The sequence below is a fragment of the Cavia porcellus genome, unplaced genomic scaffold (assembly GCF_034190915.1).
Source record: "Cavia porcellus strain 051 isolate PalLab524CR breed Dunkin Hartley unplaced genomic scaffold, mCavPor4.1 scaffold_2, whole genome shotgun sequence".
NCBI lineage: Eukaryota > Metazoa > Chordata > Mammalia > Rodentia > Caviidae > Cavia > Cavia porcellus.
This window is the reverse complement of record NW_026947485.1, coordinates 29,780,644-29,803,785: the sequence shown is the minus strand read 5'-3', so window position 1 is coordinate 29,803,785 and position 23,142 is coordinate 29,780,644. Positions and strand designations below refer to the sequence as shown.

Below are 23,142 nucleotides of genomic sequence, written 5' to 3'. Positions count from 1 at the left end.
GAAGATTGGAATTAACTCACTAGAATTCAAATAACTTTCCCTTTGAATTACAAACATAAACTTCCTAGACCGTGATGAAGACTTGGAAGGGCTTTCTATATTTAGTGCTTAACATGGCCATTCTTTCTCGTCACAACCACCACTACCCATAATCAGGTGCTGGCAATCCACTGGACCTTGTATGACCACTTTATAGTAAGAGCAGAATTTTTTATTAATCGTGATCAGATGCAAGTAGGAGTATATTTATCTAGAGTAAAAATGGTGCAAGCGCTCTATTTATCTGTGGAAGGGAAGAATTTAGCCTATTGATTATGAAGCTGTTAAATGAAGCAGACATTGATATGCCATCTAAGCACGTTTTTTTATTACTCTGTCAGATAACTACAGTCTGTCTTCCTGCCTCAAAGCTGGTACACGCAATATGAGATTTTGGGATAAAATAGGTGAAAGACTTCATAAAGCTAAAACCCAGAATAAAAAATAAAAAAATCCATCCACAAACTGTATCCATGTGGTATCCAGTGAAGGTGACTCTACTGTTTTTGCAACATAACTTGGCAAAAAAAGCAAATCAGTCACAGAATATTGTCATTAACAGCTCCAACAGTGCTGGTAAAATGTCTGTGAATGAGGTAACTGAAAGAGGACCCTGATGTAACCATAACGTAAGAATCAGATCACCATGGGAACCTGCCTTTGAATGGGCTGCTAGAAAAAAATATAACTTGCTTAAAAAGTTCAGGAAATCATATGATGTCACTTTTGCAAAATATTCTTAAAGACATGTGAAATTTCCACTTCATTCATATACTCTGCTTGTCTTCCACATACAATTCAGAAGATAATCTTCTGCTGCTGTGCTTCCTATATCCCCTCCCTCCCCATAGCAAAGAATCAGCTCAAAAACCCTTCCTTCCCTGACTGAAAAAAAGCCACAGTACCTCAACATGATTGCATGTGCACAGCCACAGTATTTTCCTTTCACTGAAGAGATGGACCCAGACACAGCTTTACAACTAAAAAACTTGAGGAGAAGCATTCTAGACAATGGAGTTCAGGCTCCATACACTATAAGCCATTTGGATAACATCATCCACGGATTTCAGATGATGCCAGGTGATGTAGCCCATGTCACTCCCATGTGTCTTTCATCAACACAGTTTCTCCATTTTCAATCACACTTCGGGTCATTACTATCAGAACAAGCACAGAGTAATCAAGATAGAGGGGGCAAAAGTCTTAAAGCAATTGTGCATGAAATGTTATCAAGCCAGGCATAGGCTGATAAGCTGATTTAAAGGTTGAGGCACAGGCTCCACTCCTTTACATGCAGTGTAAAGAGCCTCTAAGCTATGCATGGATTTCTGTCCCAGAGGACAGTACACCTGATAAATCCTTTACTCAGGTACTCCAGGGTCCTACATGAAACTTACACCCAGCTTGTAGCAAGATTGCAAGAGCCTTTAGACAGATTTTTCATCATAATGTGACTGAAATGCTCATCAATTAGCATATGAAAATGCCAACGAAAAGTGTAAATGAATCTTAGCCTCTGTATTTCATACTAAAGATTTATCTGTTTACATTCGTGCATGCCAAGATATTGGATCTACCGATCATGGTTCTGTGCACATGGTATAGGTTATATCCCAAAACCTTGCCAATAAATTCCATCTGATTAAATGTTTTAATTGTAGCAAATGGGGACATACTAGCTGACCCTGAGCAGTGCCTCTGTAGGTGCCAGCCTCTTTGGCTGTTCAGACTGCTCGGACCACATGTTGATTTATCACCTTATCCATGTCCATGTTTCATGCAAGGTTTACATTGGCAAAAAACATTGTAAATCTAAATTTCATAATAATGGCACACTCTTGCAGAGAAACAAACCGTATTCCCAAACCAAGGGCCCCAGTAAAAGTAAAAGACTGGTCAGTCAGTACTCAAATGATTCGGACCCAGTTAAGCCAGCTATATCCAGTCCAAACCAGACAAACAACAGTCCCTCTGCCAGGAGGGGCACACAGAGAAATTTTGCTTTACTTCTTTCCCTGGTCCAGTGGACTAATAATCAGAGTGCAGGTTAGATTTGCCAGCAGATTCTCACCTTCATTTGTGGGGAGAAAAACCAATTTTAATTCTCACTAAAATTTCTTCTCCTGCCCTTAGCCCCATGTGTGAATCTGGTACAAACAAGCCTTTAAGCAAGGAACTTATTTTTCCTAGGGTATTTCAGTTCATAGGACTACTTGTAAAAATGGGAACTCTTTTACTGGATTGAGGGATATGGAAGCTGATGTCACTGTTATAAATAGCCAATCATGGCTCTCTGCGTGACCAACTAGACTGGCCTCCTCAGTTTGATAGGCTTAGGCTCCTCTCTCACAGAGTACACTACCACTCCCTTATGTCAGCTATGATGGACAGACAGACATTGTAACACCGTTTATTGCACCTGTTCCTGTCAATCTTTGGGGTATAAACCTTATGAAAGAATTCGACAGTTACTTCTGCCCCTCAGAGCTGTGTGTATTCAGCTTGCAAGATAATGGCTAAGGTGGGTTATCAGAAAAGTGAAGTTTTGAGTAAAAACTTGCAAGACTACTTTTCCAGTTGTGTCTTTAATTAAACAAAGTAGATCTGAAATTGGATTTATACTGAAGGCCATCGATGTTTCTCTGCAAGAACAGTTAATGATTTTATCAACATTAGTAGAAGAACAACTACAATTGGCTCATCTCAGATCTACTTTATTACAACTTTTTTTTTTGGTACTGGGGATCAAACTCACAGCTGCGTGCTCACCAGGCAGTGCTTATGCCACTGAGCTAAATCCTCGGCCCTATTACAACCACTGTTAAAACTCCTAAGGGCTATATTAAGTAGAACTACTCCCTTCTTTATTGATCCTATTAGAACTCATTATAATCTCCCATGTTCATTGTTACTAGGTAATTATAATGCAGATGCTCTTGTACACTTGATTTCCATTTTTAATAAACTGAGAAAATCCCATACATTTTTTCATCAAAAATCTAAAGATCTGCAAAAAGAACTTAACATTACCAGAACACAAGCTAGACAAATTGTGATGTCATGCCCTGCTTGTCAGCTCTTTCCTAGGCCTGTTCCTCAACAGTTACAATTCCCAGACATCTTAGAGCTAATCAGTTATGGTAAATGATTATTCCCCATATAACCTCTTCTAACAAACTTAAATATATTCATTCCTCTCTAGATTCCCTCTTCATGCGGTCCACACTACCTATCATTCAGGTAAATAAAGTCAGCATGTCGTATAGCATTGTGTATCAGCCTTTGCTACCTTAGGAGTGCCACAAAATTAAAAACTGATAACAATCCTGCCTGTATTAGCAAATATTTTCAGAGTTATTTTGATAACTGGAGTATAGAGCATGTTATAAGGATTCCCCTAAAATCTCCAAGATCAAATGGTAATTGAACACATTCATCTTAAACTAAAAAACTAACTAGCTACACAAAAGACAACATTCTTTTTACCTTTTTGAATCCTGCTTGGTGTGACCTCCAAAGAGATACTTGGAATGATCCAACATTACTTTTAAATTGGGACCAAGGACATGCTTATATTCCCACAGATAGTCGAGAGACATTATGACCATCAGAGCTATATTTTAAAAAATTTATCAATAACTTTATTAGTTCAACTGTAAAATTAAGTAAAATTAAATTGTTAACATTATTCTTTTACTTCATCAGAGCTGTTCTGTGGCCAGAATCCAATCCACCTGTGCAACACATCAAACCCTCTGCTGAGACCTCAAGCAATGAACCTTACAGCACACTGTTCACTGTTGTAGAAAGACCTGTAGCAGTGAGCCTTGCCACCAAGTTAACAGCCAGGATTTGGTTTAATCACCTGAAAATCTTTTCCTTGCATTGCTTGCTCTTCTAGCACCTATGGTTTGTGTTCCTGTGGTTCAGGGAGAAGAATAGTAGGGCTTCATACCCAATCCACCCTTACTTAGACCCCTCCATGGGGATGGACATGCCCCCAGAGATTTTTCATTCTACAGAGTGATAATCTGTTCACAACACTATAAAGACCTGGAAAATCTAGCCGAGGGTCTGGATTCCACAGCAATGTCCTACATGAGTCCAGCTGAAGACCTAGAACCCAGGAGCCAACTGGAGGCCTAGAGCCCATGGCAGTAACTCATTCAAGTCTGTTTTATGGATTTGTGCTGGGAAGACCCAAAGGTCAGCGGTGAAAGCTAGGAAGTCTATGCTTCAGGGTGAAGGATGTGTGCTAGTAGATTGAGGGTTCCACACAGGAGCCAAGAAGCAAAGCTCAAAATAAGGATGTGAAAAGTACCACAGCCATCCTCAGTGACAATGAGGTCCCGAGCTCTTCTGATTAGAACAGGAAGCCAGTGTGACAAGCTTCTCCTGGAGATTAAACAGCACACATGTTCTGCTCCAGAGCCAGGAGGTGATGCTCAGTATAAGGACCAGCCAAAGTGAACTCCAGCCACTCTCAGTGAAAAGGTCCCGAGCTCCTCCAATAACAGTGGTCAAGTTCACATCAGGGAAGCCAGCCATGACAAGCTCCTCCAGGAGAGCCAATGGCTCTGAACAACAGCAACAGGAACCCACAGTCCGTGCTCTTTCTCTCCACATCTCCTGTGCTGGCAACTTTCTTCAGGTGGGCCATCTACACTCAGCATCTTGCTGATTTCATTCAGCTGGTATTAAGTTGACCACCAGTTTTAATCCATAATGAAAGGATTTTGCTCCAGATGGGACACTGTACTTGGCCGGAGCCTGGGAGGTGGAACCAAGGAGCTCGATCTTGAGGTCACCTTTCCCGCCCCTAGGCAATTTACCTGTGGTGCCAAATGAATACCAGTGGGCTACCAGTGCATCAGTAATGCCCTTTACCCACCACCCGAACCCTAAACTATATGTATGCCCCCACACAATGTGTCCCACAGAAAGAGTGCCAGAGGTCATGGAGTCTCTCCACATTTTTTTTTTTTTAATTGGTACCAGGGATTGAACTCACAACTGCCTGTTTGCAAGGCAGGGGCTTGTGCCGCTGAGCTAAATCCCCAGCCCCTTCTCTCCACATTCTTAAAATAAAAGCCACTTTTATTTCATACTTATTATCATTTTAGCCACGCCGAAAATTCTATCATATAACACCACCTTTCTATGTAGCCCATCTACAGTGAGGTTCTAGTCCTTGAATGTTGGCTGTGGATCAGACTCGGAAAGTACAATTTGCTGAATTAACCTTAAATTCTCTTCCCTCAGATAGTAACCTTGTAAGATTTTTTAAAAGAGATTTTAAACTTAAATTCCTAGCTGTATTCCAGAAGCTCATGGCACTTATTTTGAGGAAAGTGATTTGGGCCCCTGAAAGACTTGCAGGAATCCATATCATGGACAGACTATAGATAATTTAATTATTCTTTTGTAGACTGGTCCCCCAGAGGATTCCTTCTGGGAAAAGCTCAAGACTGGCACAAGATTTCCTATTCAGGCTCTTCCAACTACACCATGATCTCAGAGGCCTTGTCCAGGGTTACATGGTCAGGTAGAGGCCTCAGTTCTCCTATCCCCAGACTCATTGTCCATGACAAAACTGAAACCACACAACATACTTTATGGAAATTAGCCCTACCTTTTCACGCTGGACAGCCGTGGACTGGGTATCTGCAGCTGGTAAATAGAGGAAAAGTAAAAGTAATATTATAAGCTCATAGGTGTATGAAAGTAAACGTATGTGTTTATGATCCTCATGTACTGTTAAAGGGAAGACAGAGTAGCAACAAAATATGTTCTCATGTACTAACTGTTGCCTAACCCATTGCATCCTGCCTGAACATCTTTCTAATGACGTCACAGCAGTGATCCTGTGCAGGGTGCCCAGGGTTTGGATTACGGTCAATCTGGCAGAGCTTTGGTGTCATCCATCTACTTCCCCCTTGGTAGAGACCCTAATTAAGGTATTTAGCAATGAACCAAGAGGATGATTGGGTTAATTAGAGCCGGGCTAACCTCCCTAGACCTTTTGATAGCTAGTGCAGCTTTCGGCTCTATGGCATTAGTTCACTCAGACAGTCACTTTTTAGACAATCGGACAAGAACTGCTGATGAGAGCTGGAAAATTCCACGAGAAATTGATATAAAATTGCAAACCCAAGTAAGAATCTTAGAAACCTCCATCTTTTGAATGGAAGATCAAATTGAAAGTCTGCAATTGCAACAAAGATTAAAGATTAAACAAAGATTAAAATGTCACTATAATATGATTCACTGTTGTGTCACCCCTTTACCATAAAATAAAAATTTGCATCTTTGGGGATAAAAAACCATATACAAGGAGCAGCCCATCAAAATATACTAAAAATATATAAAATATTACTAAGGATGTAGATGCTCTTCAGAGAAAAGTGTAGTCCATGTCACAGCAGACAACCACATTTGATGCCCAAATTAGAGGCTGAGATATTTGCTGATGCTATTGAACAATTGAATCCATTTGCATATCTCAAGCCTCACTTCTCTCTTGTTTATAATTCCTCTCATTAAAGTGTGTCACAGAGGATTCACAACCTGGCAACAACTAGAGGCCACACAGTCACACTAACCCTGCACCAGATTCTTCAAAACAAAGTGTGTGTGTGGGGGGGGGGACCACCTAGATGACTCTCCTTGAAAGAAGAGCAGTTATCTCCATTTTGGTTAAACCTGGCCCTATTTCCATGTATTGATACATACAGAGCTGGCTAGGACTTTTCCTTATCCTCTTGATTGACTTAAGCAATGCAAATTGATCTAGCCAAGGTGCTAATGTGTAGACTTTGAAGCAAGGTGACAGGTCAGGGTCGCTCCACCCCATAGCTCCCAAGAAGCTTGTGTGAGCTGTGCTGGAAGGCTGGAAGAAGAGCCATGTTCCATGCTGCCACACTCCATGCCATTGGCTGGAATCGAGCCTCAACATAAGAGGTTACACTCAGGGCATAAAAATTACACATCAGAACTTAAGCACCCACCTCGAAACATTAGCTACTACCTCGAATTGTGTAACACAGATTATTCCTTCTGCGTATCCTTCTCTTTGTGCACTGCAGAGGTGATTTCAGGCCACCTGCCTAGCCCAGCTCAGGGTACTCATGTACTTCCTGCCACTGCCACAGTCAGTCATCCCTGACACATTAATAAAATCTGGGTTTGACTTTGAGTCAAGGTCTTTGGTTTGGTTAGCTATCGTCCTTGTTGGACTTAGGACCCTCTTGGCTCCCCACCGTCTTGGATATATAATTATGTCTTTATTTATGCCATGGGTTACACTGGAAGTGGTAGATTGGAATTAACTCACTAGAATCCCAATAACTTTCCTTCGGGATTACAAATATAAACTTCCTGGACCATGATGAGGACTGGGAAGGGCTTTCTATACTTTAAAGCTAAATTTCTTAATAGATGACAGATTTCTGTTTTTTAGTAGTGATGGACTAAAAAATTTAGACCAGTGTGACTGCTGAGGACAATCAGAAAACCTAAGTAGTTTGTACAATTTTTCTTGAAGGCATTTTAGCTAATCAGACAGAAAAAAATTAATAGGTTAAAATTTGAGAGAAGATAGAAATCCAGAGCAATGGAAGCCCACCATATTTAGGAGCACTTTTACCAATTCCAAATGACATGGCGGAAGGTAGAGAAGTTCAGCAGGACTTTGACAGCTTCTTGGGGCACTGGGAAGCAGGAATTAAGCAGGAATTAAGATAGTGAGCCTTATGGGACATGTCCTGCAGCAGGCTATTTGTTAGTGTTGAAATCTTCAAAACGTTCACCATCCCTGAGACTCTAGGACTCCTCAAAGTGAAGAAGACTAGTGAATCTTCTGTGACTCTGAGTGATGCCCCTAAATATCTCCACCTAGAATAAAGGTGATATGGGAGTAAACTAATTTTCAAAGGGATGAAACCCAGCTTCAAATTTTGTTATCACTAGGCTTGGAATAAAAGAATCCCACATTGCTTAGTGCCCCTAGCTATCATTCAGAAGCAAAGATAAATTCTTTCTGAAGGAATGGTAGGATGCCTGTAATCTTTTTTCTCTTTAAACATTTTTCATACCAATTTTAGGCATGCAACTGCAGTATTCCAGGCACATAAAAGGTAAAACAATCACAAATAAAGACCAGAGCTAAAAAGCATCTTAAATAGGCTTAATGTGTTCAAAGGTATAAAAGATAATTCTGAGATATCTGGTAGAGGAAAATCAAATGAAGTTTGTAGAACTGAAAAATTCAGTTGCTGAAATTAACTCACTGAGTAGATTTTAACAGAAGATTAGACAGAGCTGAATACAAAACTAATGAAAGAAAAAGAGAAGTCATGGACAAATAAAATGATATTTTCTTTTTTTCTTTTTTTTTTTTTTTTTGTCTTTTTCCTTTTTATCAGTACCAGGGATCGAACTCACAACTGCCTGCTTGCAAGGCAGGCACTTATGCCGCTGAGCTTAATCTCCAGCCCTACAATGATATTTTCAATGATACAAGACAGAGAAAAAAAGGGGTACATGGAGATTTTATGAGGAAGTTGATAGGATTATTTCCAAAAGATGAAAAATATTTCCAAAAGATGAGAAGTATAAAACAAAAAGCGGCCTTTATTCTGAAAACACGGAGAGAGATGACTGGCACCCCCCACCGCTGGAGTCCAGTGAACTCTCCGGCAGAACACGTGGAGTGAGGCACATAAGTAGCCTCGATTTGGGGTGGAACCTAAGGAGGACATTAGGGATGCACAAGTAGCCCATTAGTCCTAGGTTTGGCGCCATAGGTAAATTCCCAGGGGCGGGAAGATGGCAACACAGGTAAATTCCTAGGGGCGGGGGAGATAGGTTCGCCTATCTCCTAATTGTGATGATATAGTTCTAAAGTGAGTTTTGTAAGGTGTGTCTTTATGAGGCCATTTGCCTTTTGTACTTTTCCTGAGGATTGTGGATGGTATGGGATGTGTAGGTGCCAGGTGATGTGTAAGCTCGAGGATACCTGTTGAGTGATCTGAGAAATAAAGGCAGGACCGTTATCTGACTGAATACTCTGAGGTAGACCAAACCTTGGAATGATTTCTTGTAATATGACTTTGGTAACTACATCAGCAGTTTCCCTGGTTGTGGGAAAGGCTTCTATCCATCCTGAAAAAGTACAAACAAAGGTGAGAAGATATTTGAGAGTTTTGTGGTGGGGCATGTGTGTAAAATCTATCTGCCAGTCCTGACCAGGGGTGTGTCCTTGAAACTGATGGGTAGGAAAGGAAGGGGGTACCATATGTCCTGAGGAGAGGTCCTGGCATAGAGATCACAGGTGTGATAATCTTAAGAATGATAGCTTTTAGAGAAGGATGTGCGACTATTGGGCCTAAGAGTGTGTATAGGGCCTGTGATCCTATATGAAAACAGTTGTAAAAGTCAGTGATGATGTCTAAGGCCTGTTGATGTGGGAGAACAAGTTTAGATTCCTGAAAAATCCATCCCTGAGTGTTTTGTGTGTAACCTGGTTTATGAAGTAGCTGTAACTGCTCTGGTGAATAATTAGGCTGAGGTACACTGTTTGGGACTAATGGGAGAAATTGAGAAGGGCAGGGCCCTTGTGCAGCTAACTTGGCTTGTGAATCTGCAAAGGCATTGCCTTGAGCAATAGGATCTGTAGAGTTTTGGTGTCTTCTACAATGAATAACTGCTGCCTGCTTTGGAAGCTGGGCTGCCTCTAGAAGTTTAAGGATAAGGGGAGCATCAATGATGGGGGATCACAGAGTGGTAATAAAACCCCATTCTTGCCAGATAGAGGCATGAGAGTGTAAAATGCTAAATGTATACTTTGAGTCAGTGTATATATATTTATAATCTTGCCTTTTGCTAGTGTAAGAGCCCTTGTAAGGGCAATAAGTTCTGCCCTTTGGGAAGAGGTCCCAGGTGGCAGTTGATTTGCCTCTATAACTTTTGACTGCTTAACTATTGCGTATCCTGCCTCCTTTTGGTTGTCTGTGTTTATTGAACTGTCATCTATGAACCATGTGTCAAAGGCCAAGGAGAGAGGTGTGCTACTGATGTGAGGGAAAGGGGTGGGAGTCATTTGTAAAACCTCAATACAGTCATGGTGAGGATGGCCCTCTGAGGTGGGAAGTAAGGTGGCTATATTTAGAGGACCACTAGTTGCAATAGAGATGGAAGGGTCTTGAGAGAGAGCTAAGTGTACCTGTTGAAGGCGAGAAGGGGTCATTAGGGCAGGGAGCACCTTATATAAGATAAGCTCACATAGGTGGTGAGGTAAATGTACTGTAATAGATTGCCCTAATGTAAACTTTTTAGCTTCCTGTGTCAGGAGGGCTGCAGCTGCAAGAGACAAGGAGTCCATCCTTTTACTTTGTGATCTGTTTTGACAAGTAAGCTACTGCTTGAAAAGAAGGTCCCTTTTTGTGTCCTAGTACACCTATAGCGTTGTGGCCCTGACAAGTAGTATACAGGATGAAAGGTTGGGTGGCATCAGCAAGGGTAAGAGCTGGAGCTTTAAGGAGAGCCTCTTTTAATTTATGAAAGGAGGTATGTATGGGCCTAGAGGGTCCAGGGGTTCTGATAAAGGACCCTTAGTGGCCTTGTAGAGGGGTTGAGCTAGGGCTGCAAAGTTAGGAATTCAGAGACGAAAGAAATTAGCTAAACCTAGGAAAGATGTAACCTGCTGTTTAGTTGTGGGCACCTGGAAATCACGAAGAATTGCCTTACGATCTGAGGTGATGGAGCGAGTGGTGGGGGTGAGAGTGAGACCTAGGTATTTGACTTTTGGGGAGGCTATCTGGGCTTTAGCAGGAGAGATCCTGTATCCACGACTAGCAAGGAAATTAAGAAGACTGGCTGAGTGGTGTACGGCTAACATATGGGATGGAGAACATAATAGAAGGTCGTCTATGTATTGAAGGAGAACACTAGGTTTGAGATCAAGTTCTGTGAGGTCAGTATCGAGAGCCTGACTAAAGAAGTGGGGACTGTTTCTGAACCCTTGGGGTACTGTCCAAGTAAGTTGTTGAGACCTGAGAGTGTCTGGGTCAGTCCATGTAAACGCAAAGAGGTTTTGGCAATCAGGGTGTAGGGGGATAGTGAAGAAGGCATCTTTAAGATCTGTAACTGTAAAGTGAGTGGTGGAGGGAGGGATATGAGAGAGCATGGTATAAGAATTTGGCACCACTGGGTGAATTGGGGTAACAGCACTGTTAATTACCCTAAGGTCCTGTACCAGGTGATAGGACCCATCAGGCTTGAGTACTGGGAGAATGGGAGTATTGTGGGGTGAATGTGTAGGTTTAAGAAAACTGTTGTCTAAAAGCTGCTTAATTATGGATTTAAGTCCCCTTAAATGTTGGGGAGATATGGGGTATTGGGGAACACAGGGAAAAATTGAGGGATCCCTGAGATGGATTAAAACAGGCATGGCATGTGTAGCCAGAGTGGGATTGGATGTGTCCCAAACCATGGGGTCAACCAGAGAAGGAGGAAGGGGAGGGAATGGCTTTGCGATGCATTGTGAGGCTGTTTGGAGGATTAGGGCTGTGGGAAGAGAGAAAGTGAAGGAAAGAATAAGCTTTTGAAGAAGATCTCTGCCTAAAAGGGGTGTGGGACATGTTGGGATTACTAGGAAGCTATGGGTAAAGAAAAGAATCTGGGGGCTGGGGATTTAGCTCAGCGGCATAAGCACCTGCCTTGCAAGCAGGTGGTCATGAGTTCGATCCCCGGTACCGATTAAAAAAAAAAAAGTATCTTAAAAAAAAAATAAGAAGAAAAGAGTCTGGAATCTACATGGGATAGGCCCAGTCTGCAAAGGTTGATTTGGCTGGCCATCAACGCCCACAACAGAAATCAAGGACTTACTACAAGGTCCTGAAAATTCAGGGAGTACACTATAAGTTGCCCCCATATCCACAAGCAGAGATATTATCTTACCTGAGACCTCCAGTGAGACTCGAAGCTCCGACAAGGTCCAGAGTGGGGGCTGTGAGCCCTGAGCCCCGTCAATCTTTTGCAGCAAGTCCAAGCAGGTCAGTCAGTGACGAATCTGGCATTGACGGAGTGTCCTGTGAGGGCAAGGGATTAGAGGATGGCTTACCCTCTCTCTGGTGGCTAGGACAGTTGCTCTTCCAATGCCCCTTAATGCTGCAGTATGGACATGGTCCTAGAGGAATGCCAGGGTTAGGGCAATCTTTCGCCCAGTGTCCTTGTTTGCTGCATTTGAAGCACAGTCTGGGTGGGACTCGGGCAGCCACACCTTGTTGTGGATTTCTTGTGTTGGGAGCTCCAAGTGCCACTGCTATTAGGTCAGACTGATATTTAGCAAACTTTAATTTTTGAGCTTGCTTTTCCTCTTTTTGAACCTTATCTCTATTGTTGAAGACACGGAAGGCTAAATTTAAGTAGATCCCCTTGTGGAGTTTGAGGGCCATGTTCAACCTTTTGTAATTTTGCACGAATATCAGGAGCAGACTTTGAAATAAAATAACAGTTAACAACAATCATCCCTTCATGAGAGTCTGGGTTTACATTAGTATATCTGATTAAGGTTTCCTGAAGCCGATTTAAAAACACAGCTGGGTTTTCGTTAGCCTCCTAGATCTGTTCTAAAAGCTTATTGTAGTTAGTATGATATTTTTGAACCTTGTCCATTTTGATAGTTCCAGTCAGGATCTTGGTCTGGCACAGCTACAGGCCTAGGGTCATTTTCAGTGGTGTTCGCCCTATGCCTGTGGTCAGCTTCTTCTCAAGCTGCCTGCCACAGCTAATTTCGCTCTTGTGAGCTAAGGGTGGTATTTAAAATCACATAAACATCCTTAAGATGTAAATCATAACAATTAGTAATAAATTCAAATTGCCTGATATAATTCTGTGGGTCAACAGAGAAGCTACCTAATTTATGGGCAATCTGGGAGAGATCAGAAAGGGAAAAAGTCACATGTATATTAACAAGTCCCTCGGGGCCAGCTTGCTCCCAAAGTGGCAGCAGAGCTTGAGGAGAAGAATGAGGAGTAGAGGGCCACTGAGCAGCCATCCATCTGGTAGACGTGTGTGAGGAATTATCTGAAGAGTGGCTACAGAATGGCTGCCGTTCACCCTGGGATGAGGAAACACAGGCAGATGGTGTCTCACTGTGTGCCTTGCAGCGAGAGGATTGCTGTTGGCAACCATCATGTGGACCGCAACAGGGCGGCTGTTGCTATTCACAAGAGGAGCCACAAGGGGGCACCCATTGGCCGCGAGACCCATCCAAACATAGCGGTGCCCATTGGCCATGTGACTCGTCTGAACATGGCGGTGCCCTATCTCCGTGTGACCCATGTGAACATGGCGGTGCCCTGTTGCCATGTGACCCGTGTGAACATGGCAGCGCCCTGTCATGTGGCAGAGGGTTGCAACATGGCGACTGTTCCCGGTGCAAGCTGGAACAATCACGCAGCCTGCTGGAAGGACATAGTGACCGAGACCTAGTATGGTGGGTGGGCGGTGAGAATGCTGTAGGGGATAGAGAATTCTCAGGAGAATAAGTCAGAGACTGCGAGGAAGTGCTAACAGAGGGATTAGAGCCACTGGGAGAGTTATGGGTCCCAGGAGATGGAGGGGAAGACGATCGCACAGTGGGAGATAACGGTGAGGAACCATTTTGGGGGTAGGGAGGCAGTGGCCGGGAAAACACTGGAGGAACATCGTCAAGTGAATCCTGAGGGCAGGATGGAAAAGTTTGTGGCATGGTAGAGTTAGCTAAAAGTATCTCAGTGGGAGCATAAGACTTAATGAAAGACGGGTGTGTTCTCAGAATAAGAAAGGCCTGAATATAAGGGAGTTCTAATAACTTATCGCCAGCCTGACAGAAATCATACAAGTTCCTGAGAATGCAGGGGTCAGATGTTCCTTCCTTGGGCCAATGATTACTGCTAAGTGGGTAGGTTGGCCAGACCTCCCACCAGTAAAAAGTTAATTGTTTAGTTTTTATGGTACTTTTAATTTTTAGAGTACATAAATTGGAAATTAGGCATTGTAAAGGTGTTTTTTGGGAGTTAGAGAAATAGGTTTCCCATGACTGACTCAGGCAAGAAATAAGCCATGGTCCAGAGAACAAGCCGTCACTCGTTTGTGGCACCACACAGTGGCTAAAGTTCCAAAAACTTGTATATTCCAGTCGTCACTGAGAGATTTACAAGTGGAGCCCACGTGGGGTTAGTAACAGTTTTGCCCGTGAAAGCGCAAGGCTTTAAGGGAAGTGAGGGCCTTTCAGTGTGGGCAGTCCAAAAATCTCTGCTTTGGGCTATCCAAACACAAACAACGTGAGAGATTTTAGAGTGTGGACACAGGTTCACCCAGAAAGAACCCTGCCATGGACTGTCCTAAGGACGTGAAAATGCCACAGACCCACGCAAATGGGGAGAACAGTCAACTGGGGCTGTCCAGTGCCAAGAGTTCCCCGGAGAGTGCTCACCTGAAATCAATGGCCAATGGTGAGTGCAGGCGGCTGGCGACAAGGACGTCTTGGGAGAGGAAAAAGTGCAGAATTAATCCAGGATGTTATCTGGTTTGTGAATCGGCTGGGAGACTCAACTGGGTGTGTCCCAGGAGTCAATCACCTGCCGATCGAGTCACGGCACCAAATGATAGGATTATTTCCAAAAGATGAAAAATATTTCCAAAAGATGAGAAGTATAAAACAAAAAGTGTCCTTTTTTCTGAGAACATGGAGAGAGATGACCAGCGCATAAGATAATCTTCATAGGGGCTGGGGATTTAGCTCAGCGGCATAAGCACCTGCCTTGCAAGCAGGCAGTCATGAGTTTGATCCCTGGTACCGATAAAAAAGAAAAAGACAAAAAAAAAAAAGATAATCTTCATAATGTTCTATATAATAACAGTCGCAGTTCTTTCTACCCTCAGCTGTCTGGTTAAACGTGACATCCCTGAAAGCCTAAGCCCGTACCTCCCCTATACTGGTACAGCCACTGCCTTCCCCGCTCCCCCTATTTTTTCCAGTTCAACTTCTGGACCAGAGACAAGTTTTATACACCTACCTTCTTAACTTTTATGCTTTCAGATGGGGGAGTAATCACCTCTCATAACATCATTTCCCTCTACCTCACCTGGGTCCCTAAATATGACAGTGCCATGTCTCCTCATAACATCTTGTCTCTTTGTTTTTCTGTATAACATATGTGCATTCACCAGTGAAGTTGTCCTTGCTAAAACACCTGGTACCAGCTTCTACCTGGGCATCAACCTTCATCCTGTCAACTCCCCTAGGCTCCAGTACAGTGCCCTCTGCCAGCAGGAAGTAGTTAAGGAGAGAAATCTTCGCCCCTTTTCATAATAATAATCTTAGACGGGATATGAAAGGGTTTTGGCCCAGACAGGACACTGTAGCCAGAAAAGCCTCAACCAGAAGCAGGAAGCCCCTATCTCCCCCGCCCCTAGGAATTTACCTGCGATGCCATCTTCCTGCTCCTGGAAATTTACCTATGGCACCAAACCTAGGACCAATGGGCTACCTGTGCATCCCTAATGCCCCCTTAGGTTCCACCCCAAACCAAGGCTACTTATGTGCCTCACTCCATGTGTTCCGCCGGAGAGATCGCTGGATTCCAGCGGTGGGGGGTGCCAGTCATCTCTCTCCATGTTCTCAGAATAAAGGCAGCTTTTTGTTTTATACTTCTCATCTTTTGGAAATAATCCTATCAGAAGTCTAACATAACGAGTCTCAAAACTAGAGGAAAGAGATTAGAAACAATATGTGAAGACGTAGTAGATAAAAAATTTTAAAACTTGATGAAAGGCATTGAGCCAAGGATTCAAAGAGTACTACAGATTCCAAGCATGGCTAAAAAGAGAAAATCAGGTATACTATGAGGCTGTTCAAAATATATTCAGAGACACCAATCCAAAAAAAAATATATCTTCAGAGAGTGGACAGAAAATCATCACCTACTTATTTAAAACATGCTTTTAGGATAAAGATGAAATTAGCACATTTGCAGCCAAAAATGGATGTCACCAGCAGACCTGTACTACAGGAAACACTAATGGGCATTCTTCACATGGAAAGAAAATGATTAAAGGTAGAAATACAGAAAGGAATGAAGGTATAAGTATGGAAGAAATATAAATAAATATTGAGTGTGATAAAGCTCTGTGGAATTTATAATGTCTATAAATGTAAAATGTATGGCAGGGCATCATATAAAGTCAGAATGTGGGGAAGGGAATTTATCAGTATGTTAGTAACCTGACATTGGAGGAGGGGAAGAGTATAATGTAATGTTATGCTTTCATAAGCCAAGAGTATAAATTCCATCTCTAGGGGAATGCTTATAAGAATAGTAAAGATGAGTACAACACCTGACGTACATACTTACACCCACACACACTTAAGGAAAGGATAGAAAGGACCCACCAAAATGTTAATTGTGGTTCTGTGTGAGTAGAGGCATTTGGCCAGTTTTTCCCTTCATTTGCTTATCCATGTTTTAAAAAATTTGCATCTAAATGTGGAAAAGTGGCCATGAAAAAAATTCTGTCTTATAATTTGATGACTTTTCTATTTCTTTTTTTAAGCTCTTCTAAAACGGAGGTAAATGAGATTAAAAGTAAAATTTGCCATTAATTTGAAGGATTTTTTTTGCTTAACAATATAATCTAAATATTCTTCTGTCATTAAGTATTATTCTATAAGATTTTAATTACTGTAGGTTAGTCCATTGTATGGATACTCTATAATTTATTTAACCATTTCTTGTTATTGGACATGTATTGTTTCTAATTTTTAGAAGTAATACTCCTAATAAGTATTCCTGCATACATGAGAATATATTTCTAGAGGTGTATGCCTAGTGGCCCAAAGTGTCTACAAAATATTAAGATTTTTTAAATTCATATTACCTAATTGCCTTCCCCTAAGGCTGTATCTACTGGTACTGGGGTTGGGATTCAGGGCTTCACACATAAGGGCTCTGCCACTGAGTGACACTCCTGCCCCCTAAGTGGCTTTTTAGTTGACCAGGGTAAAAGTATAGGGGATATGCAACAATAATTATTTTTGTCTTTTTGAGACAGAGTCTCACTATGCAACTCAGGGTGGCCTTAAGCTCACTTTGTAGCCCAGGCTGGTCTCCAACTCACCTTGATCCTCCTGACTTAGCCACTCGAGAACGATCATCTTAATGGTGTGCACATAGAGTGTCTAGGACAGCTCAGAGCTTACCATGCATGAGACTGTGGTCCCACCTGGAGAATTAGTCCCAGCAGTCCAGGACATTATGTCAGTGTTCAGAAGGACTGAAGGAATTCAAAGAAAGGCAGCGTGATGAGTGTGGCTCTGCCAGGGAAGTTTCATGAAGAGATGAGGCTTGAGGAAGGCCTTAAGGTGGCCACTGACTGGCTGACTGGCCCTGAGGTCAAGGAAACAGCTGATGTAAAGCAAATGTCCATGTGACCCAGTATATACGGGACCCAGAGTGGCTGGATGCAAGAAGGTGCTGCTGTGGACAGCTGAACCAGACTGGCTAGGGGCTGCCTGGGGACGGGGCACCCAGTCCCTGCTGGACCAGATGACATGGGTATGGGCAACCAACGAGGGATCTGAAGGAAGGCAAAGTAAGGCTTGGTGAAAGGGACAAGACTGTCCTCATTTAAGGTCCATACTCTTGTCATTTCTCAGAAATGGGAAGAAACTGGTGCTTTGCTGCTTTTCACAATATTAGTTGGGGAAACCCTGCCAATTTGCTAGATAGTCTTAGAAGGATAATAAAAATAAAACTTTCCTTCTCTCTCAGCAGAATGGAATTACACTCACCTTGTTATAGCTTGTGCTGCCACCAATTAAAGAGAGAGAGAGAACAGAAACTCTGCTGAAACTGCCTCTACCTTCCCGCTGCACTTACTTAATCCAGGTAGTTTAAATCCCCCAAGGACCTTAAACTAAATCAACCACAAAATATTGAAAAATATAAACAAACTGTTAATTAGAGGGATGGTAAAGCTCACCTTTCCTTTTGTGCAGAAAAGGAGGGGAGCCGAGAGAATGTGGGATGAGAACCCCTTCGAAGGTGAGGAAGCAAGAAGCCCAGGGCACATTACTTTCTCTCCAGGGATTTCAAAGCAAAGATTTGCAAAGTCTCCAGGAATATAGGGGACAGCGCTGGCATCTTGTTAAATCAAATAGGGACCTCATTAGAGGTGAATGAAAGCAGCTAGTCTCCCTGGCGGGAGAAGCCAGAGCAGAGCTATGCTCAAGGACAGTCCCCATGCAGGATCTGCCTGGAAAGAGTGGGATGTCCTGGGCCAGAGTGGACACCACGTAGTGGCTGTTGGGGCAGCCGCCACCTCCAGGCATGGGTTTAATCATCCCCTGAGTGCCTTGTACACAGTTCTAGCCTGCTCAAAAGAAGCTGAGTCAGGTCATCTGAGACCACAGCTCTGCTCCAGGGGAAAAGCTGGGACAAGGTGCTATCCATGACAGTGTTGGGCTGCATCTCCTCTCGCACTTGGGCAAAGGCACCTGGCTCTGTTGGCACATTTTTACCCCATTTCCTCCACCTTGTATTGCTTAGACTGTGGGAACATATCATTGTATTAAGAAATGGGATTTGGCGGGGGGGGGGGGAGTTAAGAAATAGACTTCTGCATTTTCAACTTCTGGATTTATTGTTTATTAAACCAGTAGGAGAATATATAGATCTGCCTCATTCTTTGTGCCTGAATTTAAATACCCTCCCTGATGGACAATTGTGTTGTTTCTTAACGTTTGAAATTGTAAATGAACCTCAGAGTCTGTTCCTATAAAGATTTCTTTGAGTATGACAGTTATCTGTGAATTAAAAATGCTAGCATTATGAAACACAAAACTACAAACTCCTAGAGGGTAACATAGTGGAAAACCTAGGTTCTCTTGGGTATGGCAATAACATTTTTAGATATGACATAAAAGGCACCATCCATGAAAGAAGAATTTTAGTAGACTGCATAAAAATTAAAAATTTCTGTTCCGCAAAAGTCACTGTCGAAAGAATGAAATAAATAGGGGAAAATATTTTCAAAAGGGATATCTGATAAAGGACTGCTCTCTAAAATATATAGAGAACTCTTAAAACTTAACAGTAAGAAAATGAATGACCTGATTACCAAATCACCTCTTGATGGACAATTGTGTTGTTCCTTATCTTGTAAAATTATAAACAATGTGAAGAATATCCATGTGCATATTTCTTTGGGTAAAACATATTTATCCTTGAATTTAAAAGGCCTTAACAGACATTTCACTAAAGTAAATATACACACAGCAAATTAGTACATTAAAAAATGCTTAACATTATAGTCTCATGGAAATGCAAATTCAAACAATGAGGTACCAGTATATACCTATGAGAATGGTCAAAATTCAAGACACTGATACCACCCAAAACTGACAAAGATATGGAACAGTAGGAATGTCCATTTATTACTGGTAGGAATGTTAAATTTTATGGCCAGTTTGGAAGACAATTTGGCAGCTTCTTAGAAACTAAACATTTTCTACATGTGAGGCCTTAGATCTGATTTGCAGCACTGAAAAGAAACAAAAACCCTAAACACACTCATACCTTACAACCTAGTAATAGTGCATCCTGACATTTACTCAAAGGAATTGAAAACATGTATCTACACTCAGATGTTTACAGCATTTTCACTTATAATTACTTAAACTTGGAAACAACCAAAGTGTTTCTCAGTGGGTAAACTGATAAGTAAACTATAGTACATCCAAACAATGGAATATAATTCAACTTAGAGAGAAATGAGCTATCAAGCCAAGAAAAGATGTGGAGGAAATCTGAATGCGTGTTAATGACTAAAAGAAACCCACCTGAAAAGGCTATTACATACTGTGTGACTGCAAATATATGACATTTTGGAAAAGAAAAAATACCTTGGGGGGCAGGGGAGGAGTAAAAGGACCAGTGGTTGCCAGGGTTTGTGTGTGTGTGTGTGTGTGTGTGTGTGTGTGTGTGTGTGTGGTGGGCAGCTTGGCATTGGGAAGTGGAACACAGAATTTTTAGGGCCGTGGAATGATACTTAGGTACTATACTGGTAGATATAAGTCCTTACACATTTATCCAAACTTATAACATGTACTATTCCAAGGATGGTATCTACTTTATACTCTGGACATTAGGTGATCTGACGTGTAAGTATAGATTCATCAGTTGTAACACAGGTACCAGTGTGATGAAGGACGTTGACAATGAAGTGATGCATGTGTGGGACAGAATGTGTGTGGGAAATTGCTGTACTTTCTCTTCAATTTTGTTGAGAATCTTCCATTCTAAAGAAAAAGCAAAGTCTCCGTTTTAAAAAAACAATCCTAGTGTTAGAAATGATAGATCAAAGGATATATGTGTTTTAAATTTTAACCAGTGAGAAGTGTATCATGGGTAAAGAAGTGTATCATGGGTAAAGATTAAAGTATAACTAAAAGACATGTTATTAAAGTAACATTAAATATGTTTTGAGCAACTTTACACTGTAATCAAGAAATCTAGATCTTTACACATATAAATGAGCTCCTAAAGCTTCTGTTGCATAAAAACATCAATAACCTGTATCAGAGCCTTACTGTACATTATGCGATCTCTTTCTAGCCTTGGGACACCTCACAAAGTAGACTTCTTATCCCTAAATTCTGAATGAGGGAACTAAAGACACAGAGCAGTCAAATAACTCACCAGTGAGGATCGAACCCAGACTACATGCTGCCACAGCTTGCCTTAGATGATTAACACAGGACACAGACAGGAACTGCTAGCTGTGCTCACATTAACATTTTTAAAGGATGCTATTGTACCTTTAGGACACACAGACAGAAATAAGCCTCAGTGATACAGACTGGAATAATGTGTACCTAAGTCCTGCTCGTTCTGGACAGAGGATCCTGAATGCAGTCATCAGGCTGAGACCACCTGGTCCCGGAATCCACAGATCCTGGGTTCTTTCAAGCAGGCTGTGTACTCCCCAGATTCACCTTCTACCCTTCTCTATCTTGTTCTAGGCCTCCATGTTGGCCCCTAGGAGTGTGTCACTGGCTTCCTGCCCACTGGTTCGTTCCAGTTTGGTTTGGCTTACAGGAGGCACTGGCAGGAGACTGAATGTCAGGACTGAGAAAGGTCACAGCCTTTAATATACTGTTTTTGAGCTGCAGGATACAATGTCTAAATTTGGATATCTTCTTTTTGCCTCAGACCACTATATGTCAAATATTACTTATGCTACATGTGCCTTTTCCAATACTTTACCCCTGGAATCCATGAGCACAAGTGATTGGGTCTGAGTGAGCTCATGATTGCTTCTATCAGTGAAGTACAGCAGAAGGGGTATGATGACTTCTGAAGTTAGGTCAGGAAGGGTGATGCAGTTTGAAATGGTCTTGGAAAGCTTGCTTTGTACCGGCTCCCTCTTGGGACCTTTCCTTGCAGAACTGAGCTGCCAGCCAATGAGGTGCTCCAGATCCCTGCCCCAGGTGAGGCAGTCATATGTTTATCTCAGCCCAGGCATCAGACAATGAATGAAGAACCCATCTGGGAAGTGGATCTTCCAGTTCTAACTATTCTGGACCTTGGCAATCCAGATATTCCCCAGACACAGAATGAAGAAGAATAACCTTCAAGTGCCTTTTCCAGTACTTTACCCCTGGAATCCATGAGCACAAGTGATTGCTGTTTTACACTACTAAGTTTGGGATGACTTGTTTTGCACAGTAACTGGAACATGAATGCACTTTTCCCCCAAGGCTGTGTGCAGTTACTTGATGACAACGTTGATGGTGTTGGTGTACAGCCTGAATGAGGAACTCTGATGATTCATTTAGAAAGGCACAATCCCCAAGACCTAAATGTATACAACATCCTCTTTTCCACATCTATTTTACAAGGAGGGAAGATAGAGTAAGTTCAGCTATTTCTCTAATCATTCATTCAGTGACTTGAGGACAAGCATAGGTATTTAAAATCAAAAGGCCACAATAAACATGCACTCCACTGCTTAAGCTCCAGTGCTCCATCTAATAATATAGAGTTGGAAGTTTTCTTCCCATTGCTACAGCCGCTTCTCATCTTGCCATCCGTCCCTGGTCTGAGGAATGCAGGACATATACCTTCTCACACTGCTCCCGCTTTGAATACATGCTAATGGAACAATTGCCATTTTGAAGGTTATAAATGGTTAAATATCATCAACTTCATGTGGCTCAACCTAAATATAACCCTCCAGCTCCTCAAGTACTTGGACCATTGAATTATATCCTTAGCTCTCAACCCAAACAACACTCGCTGCCAGCTTCCCTTTTCTGTTCCTGCTAAACTGTATTTTTCTGTATCACAGTATCTTGTCCTTTCCTCCATGGCACTTACCATACTTTGTAATTATACGTGTTTATTATTTAATGTCTAATACCGTAAGGAGACATGTAAACTCTACAAGAGCTGCCCATCACTACATCCCAGACTCCTACATGGGGCCTGGCACATCACAGGCACTCAATAAATGTCAGATGAATTAATGAATACACAATATGGCTTTCTTCATTTGCAGACGATGTTTTTATTCTGTTGTCAGAGTATCCTGTACACACACTGTGGTCCTTGTCATTGTGTCTGGAGCAGAATTTAAACTTTTAAAATTATGAATGTTTCCTAATTCTGATTGCCCATTAGAAACCCCTGGGATGATTTTAGAACCCACTGAAGGATGTACCTCAAAACAAATCAACATCTCCAAGGAATGGAGGGCAGACACTGTGGAGAGACACTAGCCTCTCCGAAGACTCTACCGGGTACTATGTTCCATCATGATGCTTTCTTGCTGTTGCCCAGTGTTAGGGTTTCAAATCCTGTCATTTTGTTCACAGCTCCAATTGCTTTCTTTGGGCACATTAGATTTTGCTACCAACCACCAGCTAATAACTTTGAAGAACCATAAAACTTAATTATGAGATCCAGGGATATTTTTCAGTGGCACAGCGCCTTCCTGCTAAGCATGAAGTTGTGAGTTTGATTTCCGGTACCAAAAACAAACAAACAAACAAAAGAA

At 42.1% G+C, this 23,142-nt stretch overlaps 1 long non-coding RNA gene across 1 annotated transcript in view; it reads right to left on the bottom strand.

Moving 5' to 3' along the window:
* Positions 1-2,811: 2,811 nt before the first annotated feature.
* LOC134473953 (uncharacterized) overlaps positions 2,812-23,142 on the bottom strand; it is a 120,829-nt gene continuing 100,498 nt past the window's right edge. The window contains exons 3-5 of the long non-coding RNA XR_010044459.1: positions 11,998-12,128; positions 5,672-5,709; positions 2,812-4,871 (exon numbers count right to left, since the gene is read on the bottom strand). This is a non-coding gene — a long non-coding RNA (uncharacterized LOC134473953). The remainder of the gene's footprint in view (positions 4,872-5,671; positions 5,710-11,997; positions 12,129-23,142) is intronic.